This window comes from Microcaecilia unicolor, chromosome 1 (assembly GCF_901765095.1).
Source record: "Microcaecilia unicolor chromosome 1, aMicUni1.1, whole genome shotgun sequence".
In the NCBI taxonomy this organism is placed as follows: domain Eukaryota; kingdom Metazoa; phylum Chordata; class Amphibia; order Gymnophiona; family Siphonopidae; genus Microcaecilia; species Microcaecilia unicolor.
Window position 1 is genome coordinate 340,053,566 of NC_044031.1, and position 24,723 is coordinate 340,078,288.

Consider the following 24,723-nt stretch of genomic DNA (forward strand, 5'->3'; position numbering starts at 1 on the left):
CGTCTCTACCTCCCTCCCTCCCCCCTTCCCCTGTCCTTACCCTCCCCCCTCTACTTCTGACATCTTCCATCCACCAACGAATATCTTGATGGCGGAATCAGACCTCGTAAGGTGCTTGGGACTCCCGCCTTTCACTGTCTCACAAATATTTTAAGTTAACAACATTTTATATTCTTAAATCATACAGACCAGCCTGGGGTTTTATGTCCATTAAGTCTGTCTCTGCCGGTACTCACGTGGCCTCCAATACGTTGTTATCTGCGAGATATTGCTTTGCCTCCGCTTCTTTATCAAACACGTGCCATTATCTTGTATTTGCACTCTCAGTCTAGCCGGGTATTGTATATTGAAACTTATTTTTTTTTTCCACTAGACTTTTGCATATTGGGTGCCATTTTCTGTGTTGCTCCTGTATTGCTGCAGAGAAGTCTTGAAATATCAAGATATTCCTCCCGTTGTATTTTAGTGTTTCTCTTTTCATCCGGAAACCTTGTAATATCTCCAACTTGTGTCTGTAGTTTAATATTTTTGCCACTACTACACGTGGCCTATTTTGTATCTCCGTTTTTCGTCCGACTCGGTGAGCCCGCTCAATGATCAATGGTCCTAGTGAGTCCGTTAAGGCCAGTTCTTTACTGAGCCATCTTTCCAGCCAATTTTCTAAATTGCGCTCAGGTAATGTCTCTGCTAGGCCCACTATTCGCACGTTGTTTCGACGGGCGCGATTTTCCAAATCTTCTATTTTTGTACTTTGCTCCTGTAATTGACTTCGCATATCTATTAAATCAGGGCCGTAGCCACGTGTATCATCTTCTATAGCGGAGATTCTCACTTCTGCGTCATCTACACGGGTCTGTATGCCGTCGAGCCTGGTATGAAAGCCTTCCAGTTTACGATCTAATTCTGCCCATTTAGGAACCAAGGCCTTCATTATAGCCTCCGTTAGCTGTTCCAATTGCATCGCTGAGAAAGCCATAGGCGTTTCAGCTGGTCCGTTGGCCATCTTGGTTTCGCCACTTGCCGGTTTTATTTTTGCGTTTTTAGCAGGCGTCTTTGCTTTTCCAGCGGGTGTGCTTCGCAAGTACCGGTCCATGTAATCATCTGATCCAGGTCGGTCTGTATATTTCTTTGTTATTTGTCTCTTATATCATTATTTGAGCGGGGTGTCCCGGAGCTCCTGCACCTTGCTGCTGCTCAGCTCATAGCACCACCAGAAGTCCCCGCTCTTGAATTGTTTAAAAAATATTTGTCTGATATTCTCAATTACTCCTCTGACCATATTCCCCCAATAAACAATAAACAAAATCTACTATCTTCCAATACCGCAAAAAAGGAAAGAAGAGGAAAAGAGAAAATCAGAGAATCAAATGCAACAAGCTTCCGGATTACAAAATTTGACTGCATTCCTAGAGCAATCCTTAACCGAAATCCACACTCGCTCTACGTTGTTGGTTTCTTTAGTCTTCGAGCAAGACTTGAACTCAATAATGAAGTTATATTTTTAAAATGCTTTAAAAGAATTCTTGGGCGCACGAATCTGGATTTACCCGGATGTTACAAGAGCAACTCAGGAAAAACGGAGAAAGTTTCTTGCATTAAGAGAAGATACTAAACCACTGGGGGCCAGTTTTTTACTGGCATACCCGTGCAAATGTATGATAAGATATGTGGGTAACAAATATGTTTTCTATGAACCGGATCAGCTGAAAAGCTTTATTGCTTTAAAGAAAATTACCAAATGACTTTCGGGACTAGTGTTGAGTAAAGTGATTGTAAAATAGCCCGTGGTTTGGGTCCAGGCCTTATTGCCTATTATGAACTAATATGATATATGTTCTCCTCAACTTTACTGACCTCCCCCTCTAAATTAGTGGTCTAAGAAAAGAAGAATATTTAGAATATTTTTTTGTTACTTCAGATAATATCTCTGTGTTTCTTGTACAAGATATATCTTGTGAATAAGGTTTGAAATATTATAAATAAATAAATTAAAAAAAAACTGTAATCCAAGCCTCTAAAATGGAGGAAGGCATCTGGGCCCCATCTCTGATACTATTGAAAACCTCTGCTAATTTAAATGGAGAAAGCTCAACCGCAAAAGTTTTATAAAATTCCAGCAGGAGGCGATCCAACCCAGGTGATTTCCCTGTAGCCATTAACCGAATAGCTTTAACAACTTCTTCTGGAGAAACCAATGCTTCCAAATGTTCTCTCTGGGGCTCTGAGAGAGAAGGCAATGCTGACAACCCCAAATATGAATCTATGGCCTATGTTTGTATAGCCTCATCACGAGTATATGATCCTTTCAAAAAATCCTTGAAATGAGCCCTAATGAGAGAAGACTTATGCAGCATATGGCCCTCTTTATCCTTAATCTTCCCTATCGTCCTATCCACCTGTGCTTTCCAAAGCTTACAAGCCAAAGTGGAGGAGTGGCCTAGTGGTTAGAGTGGTGGACTTTGGTCCTGGGGAAGTGGGTTCAATTCCCGCTGCAGGCACAGGCAGCTCCTTGTGACTCTAGGCAAGTCACTTAACCCCGCCACTGCCCCAGGTACAAATAAGTACCTAAGCCGCATTGAGCCTGCCATGAGTGGGAAAGCGCAGGGTACAAAAAAAAAACTAGCCTTACCTGAATATTCATAATAACACTGTTTCACCCTATCCAAGGCATATTGAACATCCTCCTGATACAGGCTCTCAAGGGACAACCTAGCCATACATAATTCCCCTAGGATTTTAGGGGATCCACTCCTTTGATGTTCCTCTTCCAACTGAGCTATACATTTGGGAAAAAATTCCTTAAGAGAAGCACCTTTTTGTTTCTTTAAAGCTGCATGTTTCAAAAAGAAACCTCTCATAACCGCCTTCAACGTATCCCATACCACTGAGAGAGACAGCCCTGAATGTAAATTATTAGCCAAATATTCCTTCAACACTTCTCTATATTCCCGCACTACAGAATAATCTTTCAGAAGAGTAGTATTAAGGGTGCAAAAATGGTCCACCTGTTCAGCACAAATATCTAGAATTTCAATGACAAGGGGCGTGATCAAAAAGAGTAAGATTCCCTATAGAGGCCCTCCCCCTATGGCCCCGAAAAGTGACTTCCAACAATACATAATCAATGCGGGAGTATTGTCCATGGGGATAGGAAAAATAAGTATAATTCCTCAGAGTACCATTGATCTCTCTCCAAGCATCATATAACCGCAATTCATGAACAAAGAGATTAAAAGCTTTCGTAACTGGTTTGTCCAATACAGACCTCGATCCCATAGCATCAACTTTAGGGTTCAAACAAGCATTAAAATCCCTAGCGCAGATCAAGGGACTCTGGGTGAATCACGCAATTTGGATCTTAAGATCTGCCAAAAATTCAGTCTGCCCAATATTAGGCGCATAAACATTAGCCAAAGTCAGATTCACTTCATCTATCTGAGTCTGAGCCAACTGACCAACTGAGCCTTCTGATTCAACAAATAATGGAACAGTAATGAACGTTTTCTAAACGAGTTGAGACCATTCACATTTAAAGTTGACGTTTACTGCAAGTAGATCCAAACCCAAGGGAATACCTGGCAGACCGTATTTGGAATAACTTCACTCACCTAAGCACCGAAATAATAGCTCACGCACTCAGAAAATTCTCCTCCACCCACTGCCAACTAGACACCTACCCCAACTATATAATGAAACCCCCCCTAATCAATACTTCACAGAACTCACAGACCACCTTAATTATCTATTACAAAAGGTCTATTCCCACAAGGCAGAGGAAATATCCTACTAACTCCCATCCCAAAAGACACACACAAAAAAAGCAGAAAACACCTTGAATTATAGACCGATAGCATCCATACCCATAACAACCAAATTGACAGAAGGCATAGTTGCCAAACAACTAACAGAATACCTCACTGATTTCAACATACTGCGCGAATCTCAATCTGGCTTCAGACCTCAGTACAGTACAGAAACAATACTAACCACACTCCTGACCAGATTCAAGCAGGAAATAGCAAGGGGTTAAAACATCCTCCTACTCCAATTTGACCTATCAAGTGCATTCGATATGGTTGACCACCACATACTACTGAGAATCCTCGACAAGATAGGAATTATAGGAAAAGTACTTTCCTGGATCAGGGGATTTCTGACATCCAGAAAATACCAAGTCAAATCAAACTCAGATATATCTCCACCTTGGAAAGCGGAATGTGGAGTACCACAAGGATCACCACTCTCACCTATATTATTCAACCTAATGATGATACCACTGGCTAAATCTCTATCCAAACAAGGCCTCAATCCATTTCTCTATGCACATAACATCACCATCTATATTCCCTTCAAACAGAACCCAGGCTCAGCACCGCTTTATTTTAACCTACTATTGAGAAACTGGAACAAGCTGTGTATCGGAGGCGTAGCAAAGGCAGGACTGGGGCGTGTCTAACAGATGGGCGTCCTCAACAGATAATGGAAAAAAGAAGGGCGTCCCTGACAAGCACTTGGCCGACTTTACTTGGTTAATTTTTTCTTACGACCAAGCCTCAAAAAGGTGCCCGAACTGACCAGCCTGCTTATTTTCGAAGGAGAAGGCCGGCCATCTCCCGATGCAAATCGGGAGATGGCCTGCCTTCTCCTAAACCCGGCCAAATCGGTATAATCGAAAGCCAATTTTGGCCGGCTTCAACTGCTTTCCGTTGCAGAGCTGGCCAAAGTTCAAGGGGGCGTGTCAGCAGGGTAGCGAAGGCGGGGCAGGGGCGTGGTTAAGAGATGGTCGGCTTCGGCCAATAATGGAAAAAAGAAAGCCGGCCCTGACGAGCATTTGTCCAACTTTACTTGGTCCCTTTTTGTTCACGACCAAGCCTTAAAAAGGTGCCCCAACTGATCAGATGACCAATGGAAGGAATGGGGGATGACCTCCCCTTACTCCCCCAGTGGTCACCAACTCCCTCTCACCCCAAAAAAATATATAAAAAACATTTTTTTGCCTGCCTCTATGCCAGCCCAGCTCCCTGACAGCAGTATGCAGGTCCCTGGAGCAGCTTTAGTGGGTGCAGTGCACTTCAGCCAGGCGGACCCAGGCCCATCCCCCCCTACCTGTTACACTTGTGGTGGTAAATGGGAGTCATCCAACCCCCCCCCCACAAAACCACTGTACCCACATGTAGGTGCCCCCCTTCATCCCTAAGGGCTTTTGGTAGTGGTGTATAGTTGTGGGTAGTGGGTTTTGGGGGGGATTTGGGGGGCTCAGCACACAAGGTAAGGGAGTTATGTACCTGGGATCATTTTGTGAAGTCCAATGCAGTGCCCCCTAGGGTGCCCGGTTGGTGTCCTGGCACGTGAGGGGGACCAGTGCACTACAAATGCTGGCTCCTCCCATAACCAAATGCCTTGGATTTGGCCGGGTTTGAGATGGCCGCCATTAGTTTCCATTATTGGAGAAAACCAATGGCAGCCATCTCTAACTCCGGCGATCTCTATGAGATTTGGCCGGCCCCAACTGTATTATCGAAACGAAAGATGGCCGTCCATCTTGTTTCGATAATACAGTCGGGTACGCCGCTTGACGGGGACGGTGTTAGAGATGGCCGCCCTTATAGATGGCCGGCCTCGTTCGATTATGGCCCTCAAGATGACCACCAGAGGGAATCGGGGATGACCTCCCCTGACTCCCCCAGTGGTGACTAACCCCCTCCCACCCTGAAAAAAACAACTTTAAAAACTTTTTTTGCCAGCCTCAAATATCATACTCAGGTCCACTGCTGCAGTATGCAGGTCCCTGGGGGGGGGGGGGGGGGAGGTGTGTGTGTGTGTGTGTGTGTATCAGTGGAGGCATAGCGAAGGCATGGACGTCCTTCTTTCAAACATTTTGGACGTCCTGAACTGCCCCCCCCCCCCCCCACAGGGACGGCCAAATTTCAAGGGCGTGGAGCGGAGGAGTGGCCTAGTGGTTAGAGCACTGGTCTTGCAATCCAGAGGTGGCTGGTTCAAATCCCACTGCTGCTACTTGTGATCCAAAATCAAAATAAATAAAGGGGGTGTCAGAGGCATAGCAAAGGCATGGACATCCTTCTCACAGAAACATCCACATTTTGGACAGCAACTGCCTGTCACAGGAACAGGCATAGCAAAGGCACCTAACACTTTAAAGCTTCACCCATAGTAAAAAAAAATAAAAAAAGATGTCCCTGACGAGCACTTGGACGTTTTCACCTGGACTTGTGTTTTTTTAAGGTTGTGGATGGCTATTACACACGCAGCTTGTCTGCATGTATGAAGCCGTCTTTGGCATGCGCAGAGCAGCCACGCATAACGCTTGGCTGCTCTGCACTGGCTTCCCCTCCTTAGGAAGGAAATCGTGTGCAAACGAGCTAACAGCGAGCAGCTCATTTGCATGCAATTTCCTTCATGCATGCCTGTTCCTTTCCAAATCGCTAAGGGATCGGTAAGGGAAAGGCTTTTTCTGTTCAGTTAGTGCATCTGGCTGAAGGTAAGGGAGCTATGTACCTGGGAGCAATTTGTGAAGTCCACCTCAGTGCCCCCTAGGGTGCCCGGTTGGTGTCCTGGCATGTCAGGGGGACCAGTGCACTATGAATGCTGGCTCCTCCCATGACCAAATGAGTTGGATTTGGTCGTTTTTGAGATGGGCGTTCTCGGTTTCCATTATCGCTGAAAACCGGGGACGACCATCTCTAAGGTCGACCATCTCAACATTTAAGTCGACCATCTCTAAAGTCGACCTAAATGTTGAGATTTGGGCATCCCGACCGTATTATTGAAACGACAGATGGCCGCCCATCTTGTTTTGATAATACGGGTTTCCCTGCCCCTTCGCGGGGACATTCTGCAAGGACGCCCTCAGGAAAACTTGGGCGCCCCATTCGATCATGCCCCTCTGTGTATCCTGCTAGATAGTGATGGCACAAGGGAAGCAAGTTTGGTCCAGTGAAGACTCACTAAAATAACCTGTTCCTTAGCTTGGCCCTAGTATTACCATATTAAAAATGTGACCATGCCATGCCTCTGTGGCTATGTTCCACTAATGTTAAACGATTAACTGGATTTCTTGACTAGGGACACAAACATACATTTATTTTTGCAATACCACAATTCCTCAGGTACAGCCACAAAACAACTTTTTAGGGTGGATTGACCAAATAAAGAGTTTTTAGTTTTGACACAGTATAAGTCATCACAAGAACAAAATATAAGAAAACCAATGGACTGCGCTAGGGATTTATAACCCATTTATGTTTAAGCAAAAGAGATCTGCATGAAACAAAATATTTATTTTTCTTTTGACTTATAAAACCACTTGCCCCTGAAACATGTTCAAAACAGAATAATCCATTTGTGTACCTAAAAGGTAAACTACAAAACAGATGAAAATGTGATTTCATGTGCCACAATGAAAGGAGAGTTTAATTCTACTTCCATTTAATTTCAATATATTCTATCTTCCCATGGCAGATTACAACAAAAGGTAAGATGATGAACCCATCAGAAAACAGGATATCCTCACTGAAATCTGGATACCTGTATTGTATAGAAGCACAGTAAAGAAAATTCAAACTATAGAGTTTATAATTGCGGTTTTAGTGATATTCAATTGTTACTACATCTATATTTCTCTTCCAGCTTTTAAGGCACTGCATATCCAACTGAAACAACTTTAGACTTGTTACAGACAGATGGACCAACAATAAAGAACGACAACATGGATACACAGCTGCTCATATGTTTGGCTTGCTTTGTTTCGCGTGAACGGCAATGACGGCTGCGTGGGGGAGTGGAAACATATCAACCAAATGGCTTCCATGTTTACAGTGGACTAGATGGCTCACTTCCACTCCTGTCTATTAAGCTTTTCCTCCCTTCTCCACCCCCCAGTCCCACCTCCCTCTCTTCAGCCCGCTCTCTCCCATCTGCATGGTTATTTTTACTTCCCTGAAGCCTTTTCCCTCCTGCACTGGCGATTCACAGTCAGCTGTTTGCCAGCGTCGGGGGGCCTCTCCTCAGGCGCGTCCTGCCTACTCTAAGCAACTTCCTGTTTTCCGCAGAGGTGGGATGCGCCTGAGGAGAGGCCCCAATGCTGGCAAACAGCTGACTGTGTCAATCACCAGTGCTGGAGGGAGAAGACTTCAGGGCAGTAAAAACAACCACGCGCTGCGGACGGGAGAGCGGGCAGGAGAAGAGACTGGAGAACAGATGCAAGACTCGGGGGGGGGGGGGGAGGAGAAAGATTTTGTATGTGGCGCATAGGCACCATTTTTTCAAAATATTGTTTAGGGGAGCAACCGCTCCCCCTGCGCCCCCCTAGCTATGCCACTGGTATTGCGTTCAATTATGGTTGCTGTATCTTGAAAAGATACAGCGGAATTAGAAAAGGTTCGAAGAAGAGCGACCAAAATGATAAACGGGATGGAACTCTTCCCATATGAGGAAAGGCTAAAGAGGTTAGGGCTCTTTCTCTGGGAAAAGAGACGGCTGAGGGGAGATATGATTGAGGTCTACAAAATCCTGAGTGATGTAGAAAAGGTAAAAGTTAATCAATTTTCACTCTTTCAAAAAGTACAAAGACTAGGGGACTCAATGAATTTACATGGAAATACTTTTAAAACAAACAGGAGAGAAGGGAGGAAGGGGAGAGTAGGGAGGGGGAGGAGGAAGTTGGGAGGAGAGGATGGGGGACATATATTAAAAGACAGGTGGGAGGTGGTCAATAATACATTATAAGACAGTGGGGGGGGGGGGAGGGGGAAACTGAGAAGGTGGATGATTGGGTGTTTCGTTATGTCAGTGTTAAAATGAAGAATTAGTGCTATGAGATTGTTATTACACCTAAAGACAAGTGTGTAATTTTGAAGTTACTATTATAAAATTGTTGAAATAGAATGTAGCGGGGAGGGGTGGGATAAATAGTTAAAAGATTGATGATGGACTGCAAGACTCTGGTTATATGGAGTGCACTTCCAAGTTGGAATTTTTGTAAAATAAGATTGTGGAATATGTTGTTTTTCTCTGATCTGTCATCAATAAAAAATGTTAAACCATAAAACAAACAGGAGGAAATATTTTTTCACTTAAAGAATAGTTAAGCTCTGGAACCCGCTGCTGGAGGATATGGTAACAGTGGTTAGCATATCTGGGTTTAAACAGGTTTGGACAAGTTCCTGGAAGAAAAGTCCATAGTCTGTTATTGAGATGGACATGGGGGAAGCCACTGCTTGCCCTGGTATTGGTATCATGGAATGTTGCAACCTATTAGTTTTCTGCCAGGTACTTGAGACTTGGAATTGGCCACTGTTGGAAGCAGGAAACTGGGCTAGATGGACCATTGGTCTGATCCAGTATGGCTATTCTTATGTTCTATCTGATGCAAGTGTCACCTGCAACTAGGGTATAAGTTGGGGACTTATTTGCAACACCTACTATTCCGAGGGCTGCTGTGAACCCATGTCACGTACGAGCCACAATATCTGGTTACAATCGGCTCTCACCCTCCTATAGCATATTCCCAGAAAATGTTAGAGCGGACACTGAGTAAGAGTGAAAGGCTTTATTAGCATGATCACATTGAACAGAACATGCATTGATACGAGACACTCTATGAAGCTCATCAAATGTTATAAGGCTTATATCAATACAGCCCAACTGGGCCACTAATACAGAATCCAGCTTGAGAAAAGGACAATGATGCTCAGCACACAATTGTCCCCCATCGCCCACAGCCAGAAGACAGATCCAACTGTCTGGTTTTACGTAAACATACACTCTCAATGGGATTCTTCTATGGTACAAGGTACAAAGTCTCCAGACATTCTTTTATAAATGGATCATCTCTGCCCCTGGTGGACTGAATCTTAACTTTGCCAAAGCTAACACAGTATGGGGTTAGGTGAGTGGGTCAGCAGTTCCCCCAGCTTCATGGTCACTGCTGTAACCATTTGGCTACTGGTCCAGGCTGTGCTTCAAAGTTTGACTATGAGGGACCCATAGCACTGCATAGGTTAGATATCCAATATCTCTGGCCAACCACAAACCACCCTGGTATGGGATGTGAAGTGCTATACAGAGTCCAGCACATTTTTATAACATGCCCCCATCACCTGATTGAGATTAGCACTGCCAGTTCCATAATACATCAGAACCCACATTGTTCTCAGACGCCATCAGCTAGTGAGGCTGCATATAGGAACAGGAAATAGTGCTCATCACTCATATAAGCTTGGAATTCTCTACCCGTAACCTGCCAGCTCAATTGAACATGCCAGCACAAGTGAGACAGGAAATTCACCCTCATTGCAGGGAACAGCTACAGTTAAAGGTCCTCTAAAAAGGGTGAACTATCCTACAGAAGCAGAGATCACGATAAGAAACAACTGTGTTTGTATAATATAATAAACAAATTGTAAAAGAAACATTACAGAAAGTGAGAAATGATGTGTGACATCATATTCCATGCCCAATTATGGGCACGGAACATAGTTGATCACACAACTATGTTTTTTATTCCGATAATTTTGCTGCCGAAAGTTGAGTGCGTGATCAGGTGATATTTCTACACCTGGTCACCCTCCAATTAAGCATAATATTATAAAACACTAATTCAGTGCGGAATTGTTTGGATCAGGGAGGGGGCCGGGGTGGAGGAAAGAGACAGCAAAGGGGGCGGGGTGTAAGGGACAGCATATCAGTGGGAAGGGATAGAGCTGAAGCAAGAATAGGCAAGAAGAGAGTAGACAGGAATAGTAAGGACAGAATGCAGGTGAATTGGTTATAAGGCAGGGTCTAACCACTCACCAAAATCGCAAAAACACAGTAGAGGATTCCAACACACTCTCTGAGTCCCAAAAAAATCAAATGTAGCTGGATTTGGACAATTTATAGCAGGTACAAAAACTGGCTCAGATCTTTAAAGGCATCAGGATCCATGCCATTTGCAGAATACATTTTCCATGCTGATTTTCTCTACTCCGCCCACTCTCCTGTTTCAGCGCAGAAAAACAGGTGTGATGGGCAAGTTATGCTTACTGCGTTTCCCTCTTTTTGGCACCAAAATTGCCGATTGGTGCCAACGTTGGGCATCAATTTTTTTCTTAAAGAATTAGGGAGATTATGTTTTAAACTGGAATGGAGCCATTTCTGGGAATTCTTCTGTGATTCTCTTGAGGTTGCGGTTATTCCAGTTAGATATCCTGGATTCTGCTCTTCCGAAGGGATGTAGGGGGGAGTTATTTCTTTGCTTTGTTACAGAAACACTGGTCAGTGGCAGCTAAATAGTGCCCTTCATAGGACAGGGCATACAAGACATTTTTCTCCATCTCTGTCTGTTGGCTGACAGGCATAACTTGTTGGTTCTAGAATGTCTGGAGGACTTAAGGAAAGAAAATTAGCTGGTTAAACCAAAATTATCCATTTATTCAAAGTTAAAATAGGTAATAAGTACATAAATATTGCCATACTGGGACAGACCAAAGGTCCATCAAGCCCAACATCCTGTTTCCAACAGTGGCAAATCCAGGTCACAAATACCTGGCAAGATCCCCCAAAAAGTACAAAAAAACCCATCTTATGCTGCTTATCCCAGAAATAGTGGATTTTCCCCAAGTCCAATTTAATAGTGGTCTATGGAATTTTCCATTAGGAAGCCGTCCAAACCTTTTTTAAACTCTGCTAAACCTTTACCACATTTTCTGGCAACGAATTCCAGAGTTGAATTACATGTTGAGTGAAGAAAGGTTTTCTCCGATTTGTTTTAAATGTACTACTTTGTAGCTTCATCACATGCCCCCTAGTCCTAGTATTTTTGGAAAGTGTAAACAGATACTTCACATCTACCCGTTCCACTCCACTCATTATTTTATAGACCTCTATCACATCTAGCCTCAGCCGCTTTAGCCTTTCCTCATAGAGACGTCGTCCCATCCCCTTTATCATTTTTGTTGCCCTTCTCTGCACCTTTTCTAATTCCACTATATCTTTTTTGAGATGCAGTGACCAGAATTTAACACAATATTCAAGGTGCGGTAGCACAATGGAGCGATACAAAGGCATTATAATGTCCTCACTTTTGTTTTCCATTCCTTTCCTAATAATACCTAATATTCTATTTGCTTTCTTAGCTGCCGCAGCACAATGAGCAGAAGGTTCCAATGTATCATCAACTATGACACCTAGATCCCTTTCTTGGTCGGTGACTCCTAACATGCATCACTTTGCACTTGCTCACATTAAACGTCATCTGCCATTTAGACGCCCAGTCTCCCAGTCTCGTAAGGTCCTCTTGTAATTTTTCACAATCCTTCCACGATTTAACAACTTTGAATAACTTTGTGTCATCAGCAAAATTAATGACTTCACTAGTTACTCCCATCTCTAGGCCATTTATAAATATGTTAAAAAGCAGCGGTCCCAGAACAGACCCCTGGGGTACCCCTCTAACTACCCTTCTCCATTGAGAATACTGACCATTTAATCCTACTCTCTTTTCTATCTTTTAACCACATAACGTATGCATGGTGCTCTAATCTATTATCATTTCTTAAGATTATTTTTCCTGTTACTTCATATTTTTTTCTGTCACTCTAGTTTTCAGCACAGTTGTCTTATTCAAGACTAAAGGTGCGTATAGAAAAACGGATGATTGATATCCTTGGCAACAACGACCAATATTAGGTATGAAGCACATACAGTTTTTATTTCATTCTCATATGTTAATGTTGTTTCCATGCTTAAGTTATGTGGTAAAGCTGTAATTTTGAATGTTTAAACATTATTTATATTTGCCCAGCAATGTGGTTCATTTATTCAATAATGTATTTATTTACTATTGTTTTGTTCTTTTAATAAATGTTTATGACATTTGTTTCTTTTTACATATGTTTTATCAATCATATATGTTTATATTTGTTTGTAATTATGGTTCACATCTAATATTTTATATTCATGTTTATTTGCCTAGAGTGACCTCTAACACAGACATTTCTTGCCGAAACATGGACTGTGTTGGGTCTGATCAATAAAGCACAGCTGAGATGCTCCTAACTTGAAGGCTCCTTGTGCTTCTCTGTTTTCTATTTTTGCCTTTATGCTTTTGGATTCCCTCTCCTTATGGTTTTACAATCATAAAAGCCTTATAAAATTACCCCCTATGTTAATAATCTCTAGTAAAGTGCGGTCTGCCTGTCATGCTCTGTGCGATGATAATCTTAGTTGCATTGCCCATTGCAGTCTATATACAATATCCAAACCCTACCAAATTTTTAATTACATACATAGTAACATAGTAGATGACGGCAGAAAAAGACGTGCACGGTCCATCCAGTCTGCCCAACAAGATAAACTTTTCATTAGTAAAAAAAAAACTTAAGCAACTCAAGAATAGCATCCTGCAACTTCAAGCAATGCAAAATTCTGCAGCCACATATGTGCTGAAACCACCACACGAACATCATAGAACAAAGTTTTGTGACTACACCTGAGTTTGCTTGCAACTCAACAAATGTGGTATACCTCATTTTACACAAAATTTAGCTTGAATGATATTGAATGTAGAGGAATTATGAGGTCAAATGAACCCTGTGCAGGAATGAGTCACCATAAATTCACAGTTTCAGAACCATAAACCTAATTAAAAGCATTTCTATGCAGAAACTGACTTTTGTATACATTTCTTCATAGGCTTTATGCATATTAAATTGATTATGCATTCTTTTTTCATGTGTTAAAAGTAGAACCAAATGTATACAATAAATACACATCCATAATTTTTGATTAAAAGGAATTTGAAATATGCACAAGCCTAAAAACAACAACAAGAAGAAGAAACCCACACATGGGAGCTGAAATACATAAGCCTTGATTACTGCAATGGAATATATTCAGGGTGCAAAGATATGCTTCTAAAAGAGCTACAAACTGCTCAGAATACAGCTGCCAGGCTAATTTATGGTACATCAAGATTCGAAAGTTCAAGACCACTTCGTGAGAAACTGCACTGGCTTCCTGTCAAGGACCGCATCACTTTTAAAATTTGCACGCTAGTGCATAAAATCATCTATGGTGAAGCCCCAGCATACGTGGACACCCTAATCAACTTGCCACCTAGGAACTCTCACAGATCAGCTCATTCGTACCTAAATCTCCATTACCCAGCACATAGTGGCCTCAAGTACAAGACCACCTACGCAATCACCTTCTCCTATACTAGTGCTCATTTGTGGAATGGTCTGCCTAAATTGGTGAAACTTACTCCTGATCACCCAACCTTCAAAAAGTGCCGCAAGACCTTTTTATTTGGCAAAGCTTACGCTCAAAACCTGCCTAGCATCTCTTACTTTTGACTGTCTCTGTCACGGCGTCATATTGATCACCACTACTCTTTCTCTTTTCCCTTCCTTGCTTTTACCCTCTCTCTCTTACGCTTCTAAGCCATTGATTGTTTGTTTGCTGACTTGATGTATGTTTATATAGACTATTGTAAGCCACATTGGGCCTGCCCGTGGGTGGGAAATTGTGGGATATAAATGCTATAAATAAATAAATAAACCTACTATTAAAAAGAATGAACTAAGTCAAGAAGCAGGATTCAGAAAACTATGATTATGCAATGCTGCATACTTTGCTAACAAAATTAAAAGTCTCCACCAGGATTTACAGGCAATCTCACCCAGTGCCCAACCAGTCAACCAGGGGTGCACAAACTCACCCCCTCCTATCAGAGACAAATGGAACACTTTTATGTTTAAATCATCTTTATTAAAGGACAAAGACAAATATCAGCCACTTCCCCAGAGAAAGGGAGCTGCGCTGCCAAACATCAGCAAAACTTTTCTCATTACATAATTTTACTCTTCCCGCCCTTTCACAACTTCTGCCCCTACCTCCACCCCCTTTCCCCTCCCCCTCCCCCTCCCCCACTTCCTTATTTGTCCTTTCAGCCAGGCAGGACTATTATAGAATCCTCAGGTGGACGGGTTTCGGACACTCCACTTCAGTCTGTGAAGTATTTTCTTTCTCGCCTGCGGTTGTAATGTGTTCCAGTACTGGAGTCTTTTTCTTTGGAAGTACCTGCTCCACACAGCTCTATGTGTAGTAGTTCTGTCATCTTTGATCTCCACAGGTCTCTGGATGGTGCGTGTGCTTCTCGCCAGTTGAGCAGGATTACTTTCTTCCCAATCAATAAAGCTCTCTGCAGAAAGCCCAAGAATCCTGAGGGGACAGGCTTTATATTATTAAAAATGTCAAACAGAATCAGTGGGTTATCACACACCTGTCTCCCCCAATATCGTCTGATCTCTGCCATGATAGAAGACCAAAACTGTCTGATTTGTGGGCAGAGCCAAAACATATGTCCCAGTGTTGCCAGGTCTGTTCCACATTTTGGGAACTCCCCTGAGCCAAAGCCTGCTTTCCACGCTCTAGCCAGTGCGATGTAGGCCCTCAAAGCAAATTTATATTGTTGTTCCCAATGTCGTACAAAGGGCAATCTGTTTAAAATTGAGTGCATAAAACTCTGTAACATATCTTCAGTAAACTCCATTGCCAGCTCCTGTGCCCAGCTCTTCGCTATCTTCCGACAGTCAATATCCTCTCTGGAGTCAAGGAGGTACCTATGATGAAAGCGTAATGGTACCACATTTTGTGACCCCAACGTGAGTGCCGTGGAAAGAATATCCTGCACATCTTCACTCAAGTTTTTCGCCCCTAGGGAAAGGGCATAATAGATGGAACACTTTTAACCTAATGACAGAGGAGAGCCTTCACAAAAACCTAAGAGACCTTCGACCAACTACCTGCTCCCTCGATCCCTGCCCATCAAAGATAGTGCAGCAGGCAAGTATGGGCCTTATAGAAGGCGCTACAAAAATTGTGAACACCTCTCTTTCTAATGGGCAATTACCAACAGCATTAAAAAGGGCAGTGGTTCGCCCTCTGCTGAAGAAAAACAACCTTGACCAGGACAAACTTGAAAGTTACAGGCCAGTATCCAACATCCCGTTTCTAGGGAAACTCACAGAACAAACAGTCTGTGTTCAACTTAATGAATGGCTAGAAGAGTAACTGGCTAGATCCATGTCAATCTGGATTCAGACCTGGTTATGGAACAGGAACGGTCCTCGTGTCACTGCTAGATGATCTTCACAGAAACCGAGACAGGGGATTTGCCTCGATGTTAGTACTGCTAGATTTTTCAACAGCTTTTGACACTGTGGATCATGATATCTTGCTAGCACGACTGACAGAAACGGGTATCAATGGAACAGTACTTGCCTGGTTCAGATCCTATCTATCAGACAGGCAACAATCCATAATGACTGGCAGCAACTCATCACCACCTTGGACACTGACCTAGGGGGTACCACAAGGATCGATACTGTCACCTATTCTTATCAATATCTACCTCAAGCCACTAGCTGAGCCGATTCGGTCAATGGACACTCAGTTCTACATCTATGCGAATGATGTGCAGCTACTCATACCCATTGAACCTGACTTACCTACAGCCTTCAATAAACTGATCACTTGTCTAACATCAATTCAAGAATGGGCTAAACACAACAAACTTTGCCTGAACCCAAGTAAAACCAAGCTTCTCTGGGTCCCTAACACAAGTGGATACATACCTGACATCAAAATCCCTTTTGGGAAATATGAACTCCACCTCAAATCACAAGTCAGGAACCTTGGAATACAGTTACTACTACTACTACTACTATTTAGCATTTCTATAGCGCTACAAGGCATACGCAGCGCTGCACAAACATAGAAGAAAGACAGTCCCTGCTCAAAGAGCTTACAATCTAATAGACAAAAAATAAATAAAGTAAGCAAATCAAATAATTAATGTGAACGGGAAGGAAGAGAGGAGGGTAGGTGGAGGCGAGTGGTTACAAGTGGTTACGAGTCAAAAGCAATGTTAAAGAGGTGGGCTTTCAGTCTAGATTTAAAGGTGGCCAAGGATGGGGCAAGACGTAGGGGCTCAGGAAGTTTATTCCAGGCGTAGGGTGCAGCGAGATAGAAGGCGCGAAGTCTGGAGTTGGCAGTAGTGGAGAAGGGAACAGATAAGAAGGATTTATCCATGGAGCGGAGTGCACGAGAAGGGGTGTAGGGAAGGACGAGTGTGGAGAGATACTGGGGAGCAGCAGAGTGAATACATTTATAGGTTAGTAGAAGAAGTTTGAACAGGATGCGAAAACGGATAGGGAGCCAGTGAAGGGTCTTGAGGAGAGGGGTAGTATGAGTAAAGCGACCCTGGCGGAAGATGAGACGGGCAGCAGAGTTTTGAACCGACTGGAGAGGGGAGAGGTGACTAAGTGGGAGGCCAGCAAGAAGCAGATTACAGTAGTCTAAACGAGAGGTGACAAGGGTGTGGATGAGGGTTTTGGTAGAGTGCTCGGAAAGAAAGGGGCGGATTTTACGGATGTTGTAAAGAAAGAAACGACAGGTCTTGGCGGTCTGCTGGATATGAGCAGAGAAGGAGAGAGAAGAGTCAAAGATGACCCCAAGGATTCAACACTTACTCTGATTCCCCAAATCCAATCAACCTTCAAGAGCTGCTTCTACTATTTGCGACAGCTACGCTGCCTCTCTCCTTAAACCGAGAAGGTAAATCTTATCCCAGTTGTGCATGCCATGGTAACATCAAAACTGGATTACTGCAATGCACTATACAATGGTCTGACTACAAAGGGCCTGCACCAGCTCCACTTGATTCAGAATGCAGCAGCAAGACTCATAGAAGGTTGCAAGCGACATGACCACATCACACCATTTTTGCAAAAACTTCATTGGCTACTAGTACAATACAGGGCTAAATTTAAAACTCTCGGTCTGATCTTCAAGGCGCTGAAAGGAAATAGCCCCGAGTATCTGAAGAATAGGATAATCCTCCACACACCGCCAAGGACACTAAGGTCATCCAAAGGACTTTCACTAACTACACCCTCTCCAAAATACATTACATGATGTGATACCCGCAAGCGAGCCTTTTCCGGAGTAGCCCCCACACTCTGGAATGCATTTCCTGAAAGGCTCTGCTTAACACAAGACTACTTCTACTTCAGGAAGCAGGTGAAAGCTTGGCTCTTCAACCAAGCCTTTAACGGAAGAAGTAACTAACTTGTTAGTCGCACTCACACACACAAGGATTGACTCGGGCTGCACATACTGCAGCGGGACATGTTTATCCACTCCTACCCTAGCTAAGATAATATTTAACCATCTCTCTGACCTCATGTGCAACTTTCTTCAAATCAATCACCTTACTAACTCTTCCTATTTTCTTACTCATCTATATGTTACAACTTTGCCCTACCCTTCACTACCAATTATAATGTTCTAGTACATATTGAGGGGCATAATCAAACGGCACCGGTCATCAATATGGGCGGCCATCTATATGGCCGGCGCCGCAAAGAGCAGTCCCGAACCGTATTATCGAAAAAGATGGCTGGCCATCTTTCGTTTCGATAATATGGTTGGGGCCGGCCAAATATCAGAGATGTAAGGGTTTGAGATGGCCAGCATCGGTTTTAGCCGATAATGGAAACCGATGCTGGCCATCTCAAACCCGGCCAAATCCAAGGCATTTGGTCATGGGAGGGGGCCAGCATTTGTGGTGCACTGGTCCCCCTCACATGCCAGGACACCAACCTGGCACCCTGGAAGCACTGCATTGGACTTCAAAAATTGCTCCCAGATGCATACCTCCCTTACCTTGTGTGCTGAGCCCCCAAATCCCCCCAAAACCCACTCTCCACTCCATACAACTCTACACCATTACCATAGCTCTTAGGGGTGAAGGGGGGCACCTACATGTGGGTACAGTCAGGTTTTTTTATTTTGTGGGGGGGGGGGGGGTTGAAGGATTCCCATTTACCACCATAAGTGTAACAGGTAGGGGGGATGGGCCTGGGTCTACCTACCTGAAGTGCACTGCACCCACAAAAAACTGCTCCAGGGACCTGTATACTGCTGTCAGGGAGCTGGGTATGACATTTGAGGCTTGGATAGAGACTGGCAAAAAAAGAAATTGGGGGTGTGGGGTGGGAGGGGGTTGGTGACCACTGGGGGAGTAAGGGGAGGTCATCCCCGATTTCCTCCGGTGGCCATTTGGTCAGTTGGGGCACCTTTTTGAAGTTTGGTCCTGAAAAAAAGGGGACCAAGTGAAGCCGGCAAAATGCTCGTCAGGGCTGGCTTTCTTTTTTCCATTATCGGGCGAAGCCAGACATCTCGTGACTACACCCCCGTCCCGCCTTTGCTACCCTACCAACACACCCCCTTGAAGTTTGGCCGGCTCCGCAATGGAAAGCAGTTGGCGCTGGCCAAAATTGGCTTTCAATTATACCGAATTGGCCGGGTTCAGGAGATCGCCGGCCATCTCCCGATTTGTGTCGGAAGATGGCCAGCGATCTCCATCGAAAATAAGCTGGATTGTGTTTTCATTGCAAGTAGTATACCATGTTTGAATATTTTTACTGTTCTAATTGCCTCCTGCTAATGTTTGATCTATTCTTACTGTACACCGCCTTGAGTGAATTCCTTCAAAAAGGCGGTAAATAAATCCTAATAAATAAATAAATATCACAATATTGAGACAGCGGAAGTTAGACTGGTTAACTCCTGCTTTCACCAGAGAACCCTGAAATTCAATGCCGGGGCCGTATTTGGCCACCAGCATTGAATCTCCGGGGGATATTTTTTGCGCCTCAAAAATAGCCAGTTAAGCTGATATTCATCAATTGATCAGCTAAGTTCTAGCAGCCAAAGATATATCTGCTATTTAAATGGGTCTATCTGGCTGCTAAACTTAACTGGTCAGCCACTGAAATTCAGTGGTAACTGGCTATCCAGCTTATTTTCAAAGGAGATCGCTGGCCATCTTCCGACACAAATCGGGAGATGGCCGGCAATCTCCTGAAACCGGCCAAATCAGTATAATCGAAAGCCGATTTTGGCGGCGCCAACTGCTTTCCGTCGCGGAGCCGGCCAAACTTCAAGGGGGCGTTTTGGTAGCGTAGTGAAGGTGGAACGAGGGCGTGCTTTGAGATGGTCGGCTTCGCCCGATAATGGAAAAAAGAAGGGCGTCCCTGGTGAGAATTTGGTCCGCTTTATTTGGTCCCTTTTTTTTAGGTCCAAGTCCCAAAAAAGTGCCTGAACTGCCCAGATGACCACCAGAGGGAATCGGGGATGACCTCCCCTTACTCCCCCAGTGGTCACCAACCCCCTCCCACCCAAAAGAAAATAAAAAATATATATTTTTTGCCAGACTCTATGCCAGCCTCAAATGTCATACCCAGCTCCCTGACAGCAGTATGCAGGTCCCTGGAGCAGTATTTAGTGGGTGCAGTGCACTTCAGGGAGGTGGACCCAGCCCCACCACATGTTACACTTGTGCTGGTAAATGTTAAGCCCTCCAAAACCTCCCAAAACCCACTGTACCCACTGTACCCACATGTAGGTGCCCCCCTTCACCCCTAAGGGCTATGGTAATGGCGTACAATTGTGGGGAGTGGATTTTGGGGGGGATTTGGGGGGCTCAGCACCCAAGGTAAGGGAGGTATGCATCTGGGAGCAATTTTTTGAAGTCCACTGCAGTGCCCCCTAGGGTGCCCGGTTGGTGTCCTGGCATGTGAGGGGGACCAGTGCACTACAAATGCTGGCCCCTTCCATGACCAAATGCCTTGGATTTGGCCGGGTTTGAGATCGCTGGCCTCTGTTTCCATTATGGGCGAAAACCGAGGCCGGCCATCTCTGACATTTGGGTGGCCCCAACCGTATTATTTAAACAAAAGATGGCCAGCCATCTCGTTTCGAAAATACAGTCGGCCCCGCCCCTTCACAGCGCCGTCCTCTGAGATAGGTGCCCTTAGAGATGGGTGTCCCTGATCGAAAATGCCCCTCTATGTCACGCAGGATAGTCAGCAGGAGATAGCCAGTTATCTCCCACTGAATATCAGCGGATAGCTGGCTAAAGTGTATTTAACTGGCCAGGTGCACTGATACTGGGTTTTGCTATTATTCTATAATGGAGCCTGGGTGCCTAAGTGCATTATAGAATAGGCTCTTACTGTGTGGCATCAGGGCACCTAAATGGAGGTGCCGACTTATAGAATTGCCCTCTAAGGGGAAAACTCTATAAAGCAGATGGTCACATTTACATGCTAATTATGTGTGTAAATGTTTAGAATAATGATCCAACAACTTTATTAAAACAGAACCCAACATAGTTCACGTTTCGCCCAACAAGGGCTGCCTCAGGGGTATGTAGCTAACACAATAGTTGAAAAACATATAATACAGAAATTACATAAAATAAATGACTCAAATTGAAACATTCTCTAACTACTATAGGAGAATACAAACTCTGTAGAAAATATACCAACCTAACAAAAGGAGTTTGATTAATATATATAAAGATAGTTTGGAGGTGTCCCTTTAAATTGGTGGAAAACAAATTCTTTCACCCCATATACAATTTAAATCTTAACATATGGAACCTCAAACCTCCTAACAAGGAACAATACCAGAGTATTACCAATCCCTTGTATACACAGGAGTAGGTTAATATCATAGGTTCTATTTAAGGAAGAAAAAGAGAAAAAAAACCCCAACGCAAAAACTCATGCTACATGAGAAAACCGTATGGGATAAAAAAACTCTCCTTCCCTCTTAAAAAAAATATATAAATTGTAAATTAATCAGACACCAGAAAACCAAACTACCCAAAACTGACCCTAGCCAGTAAAAGACTACCTAAAGAAGCCCCCCTGGGAGGAGAAAAGCCTGAAGTTCAATTAAAGATAACATAAAGCCTAAGATAAATATTTAGAGGAACCTTCTCTATCCAACCAAAATATATAGCAAACCAAGTTTACTTAACTTAATCCAGGCATAACAGCTTCAGGAAAATTTCGATCAAAAATCCCCCCCAAAAGGACTCCGGAGCCTTACAAAATTTCTGCAGCGGCGAAAAAAACGCTTTGGTTTTCTGGTGTCCGTTTAATTTACAATTTATATATATTTTTTAAGAGGGAAGGAGAGTTTTTTATCCCATACGGTTTTCTCATGTAGCATGAGTTTTTGCGTTGGGGTTTTTTTCTCTTTTTCTCTTTTTCTTCCTTAAATAGAACCTATGATATTAACCTACTCCTGTGTATACAAGGGATTGGTAATACTCTGGTATTGTTCCTTGTTAGCAGGTTTGAGGTTCCATTTGTTAAGATTTAAATTGCATATGGGGTGAAAGAATTTGTTTTCCACCAATTTAAAGGGACACCTCCAAACTATCTTTATATATATTAATCAAACTCCTTTTGTTAGGTTGGTATGTCAAATTGAAACATAAAATGTGAGGGATCCAAAAAATACTATGTGTGCACTGACAAAAATCAAAATTGCACAATGAGCCCGATATTCTGACTGTGGCGCTGAGTCTGGATATTCTGAATATCTGGTTTATTTTTGGCCAGTTCAAACTTAACAAGCCAAGCAGATATTCAGCGCTAGCCAGTTACGTTTGAACCGTTCAGATATAGGCCTGGCATTCATGCAGGCAAGTATGGCTGCCAAACTTGCGCTGAAAATTGACGGATAGCCAGTTATATCTTGTGATTTAACTGACTAGCTGCTAACCGCAAATTTTCAGTGGGTCATATAGGAGAATTTACATAGAACATATTTTACAAGTGGGCCTACACAGGGGTGGAATTTAGGCAAGGAATGGGTGGGACTATAAGTTATTCACGTATTTCTAGCATTTAGGTACAAATACATTAAATCTACGGCTGATGTATGAAGTTATCCCTAAATTCTATGGGGGCAATTCTACAAGTAGGCACCTGCAGTTATGTTTCCTGATGCTGTGTAGTGGGTGCCCAGATTCAGTAACAGAACACTATTATAACCTAGTATTGGCACGTCTTACATTTAAGCACACGCAGTGACACTAGCCATAGACCTGGTGAACTTTGAGTGCCCAGAAAAGGTGTGCTCCACTTACTGTATACTGTAAGTTGTGTGTGTAATTGTCAGTCTTGCCCATGCTCCTATCATGCTCCATCCATGTGAATGCTCCCCCCCTTGCACATATGCACTATGCCATTCACACATGATTTTACTGAATAGCGCTTAGGTATTTAGGTGTTTTGCTGTCACTTACAAGCATAAGTGTCCACTTACCTTGCATGAAGTAGGTTGTTGTTGTTTTTGTATATGTATTAGACATTGTTCACTCCAGATTGCATTGCCTGTGCAGTTCTCCATTCCTGTATCTTTAAGAAAGACTGACAGTTGTGCCCTTGGACTACAAATCCTGGTAATCTTGTAGGTCTCTTGTTGCAGGAATTACCACTATTGTTAGCAGAATCTGTGGTACTTCAGAAGTCAGACACCACACACCAGAATGAGAGAGAAATCTTCTTTATTTGCCAGCAAACAAAGTAGGACATCAGCTCTAGCTCTCTTCTTCTCTTTCTCAGCTCTCTGTGTCTTGTGGCTTCTGTCTGTCCTCTTCAGCTCTCTTCTGACGTAAACTGCTTCTGCTCCCAGTTATATACAGTTTTAAACCCCTCTAGCCCCCCTTACTTTCCAGATGGTAAAGAATAGATTGATTACCCTGTCTGAACCAATCATCTCTACACATATATTCAAAAATATCAGTTACATAGGTTTGAGATATTTCCCAAACTAACCTATGACCTGGGGCCTCTCACACTAGACAATAGGGCACCTATCTCTTGCATTTTATTATTATTCACATAATCCCAGTCATAGCTTAAACTGGGTTCATTTAGGGGCTAAGGGGCCAGTCTTGCTTAATGGCATACAGTTCTACATTTTGCTATAATCCATCAAGGAAGTAAGTTGACTTTTCCTAACCTCTTTCACCTATTAGCTTCCTTCACAGAATTCGCTAGGACTGTGGATAATTCAAACCAGATAATGACCTTTTCAACTGCAGTCTTACTTGAAAGTCAGACACTGATGTAACACTGAATTGAAAAGATATTCTACATAGAAATAGAACTTATTAATTACACAGAATAAAACATAGTCTAAAATAAACAGAAATCAGAATTCCTTATAAGACAAAATCTACATATCAAGAACTTCTAAAATCTAACTATTTTCTTCTAAGCACTTTAAACTAATCCTTTAATCTGCCTACAAAGCCGTTCAGTATGCCTTACTGATAATGGTATACAGATGTGGTAAATAATACCTTTGAACTAACATTAACCCCAAAAAGGGACAGTGAAAGTTCCATTTCTCTCTGACCTTTCTAACCTGTAGCCTAGCAAAAGTTAGACTTCTAAATAATCTAAACCAGATGGCATTCCTCCACCACTTGCAAAACTGAAAAATTAAATACCATATAATTTCTCTGCCCATGCTGCCTCACTCTGTAATAGGCTCTTTCAGAGCACATGTCCCAGATCCCAGTGTCTTATGGGACTCTTCCTAGTGGTTTGCTTAGTTCTCGAAGCATGCTGGGCTAGAAGTCCCCTCTCTTCCCTCTCCACCAGATCTGTTAAGCTGTCTTTAGCATGCTTCTTCTATGATCTAGCTGTTAGTGTCTGTTGCATGAGCCCTACCGTGCCTTTGTAACTCCATCAAGTTTTTCACCACAGTGTAAAAGTATATATACCCTCGTTCTCAGCTTGTTGTTGAATTATTCCCAGCTTCTCTCATGCATGGAGAGAGAGTGGG

General features: G+C 43.2%; 1 pseudogene; it reads left to right on the plus strand.

The window, feature by feature from the left end:
• Positions 1-24,723, plus strand: part of LOC115479091 — a 38,088-nt pseudogene that overhangs the window by 12,448 nt on the left and 917 nt on the right.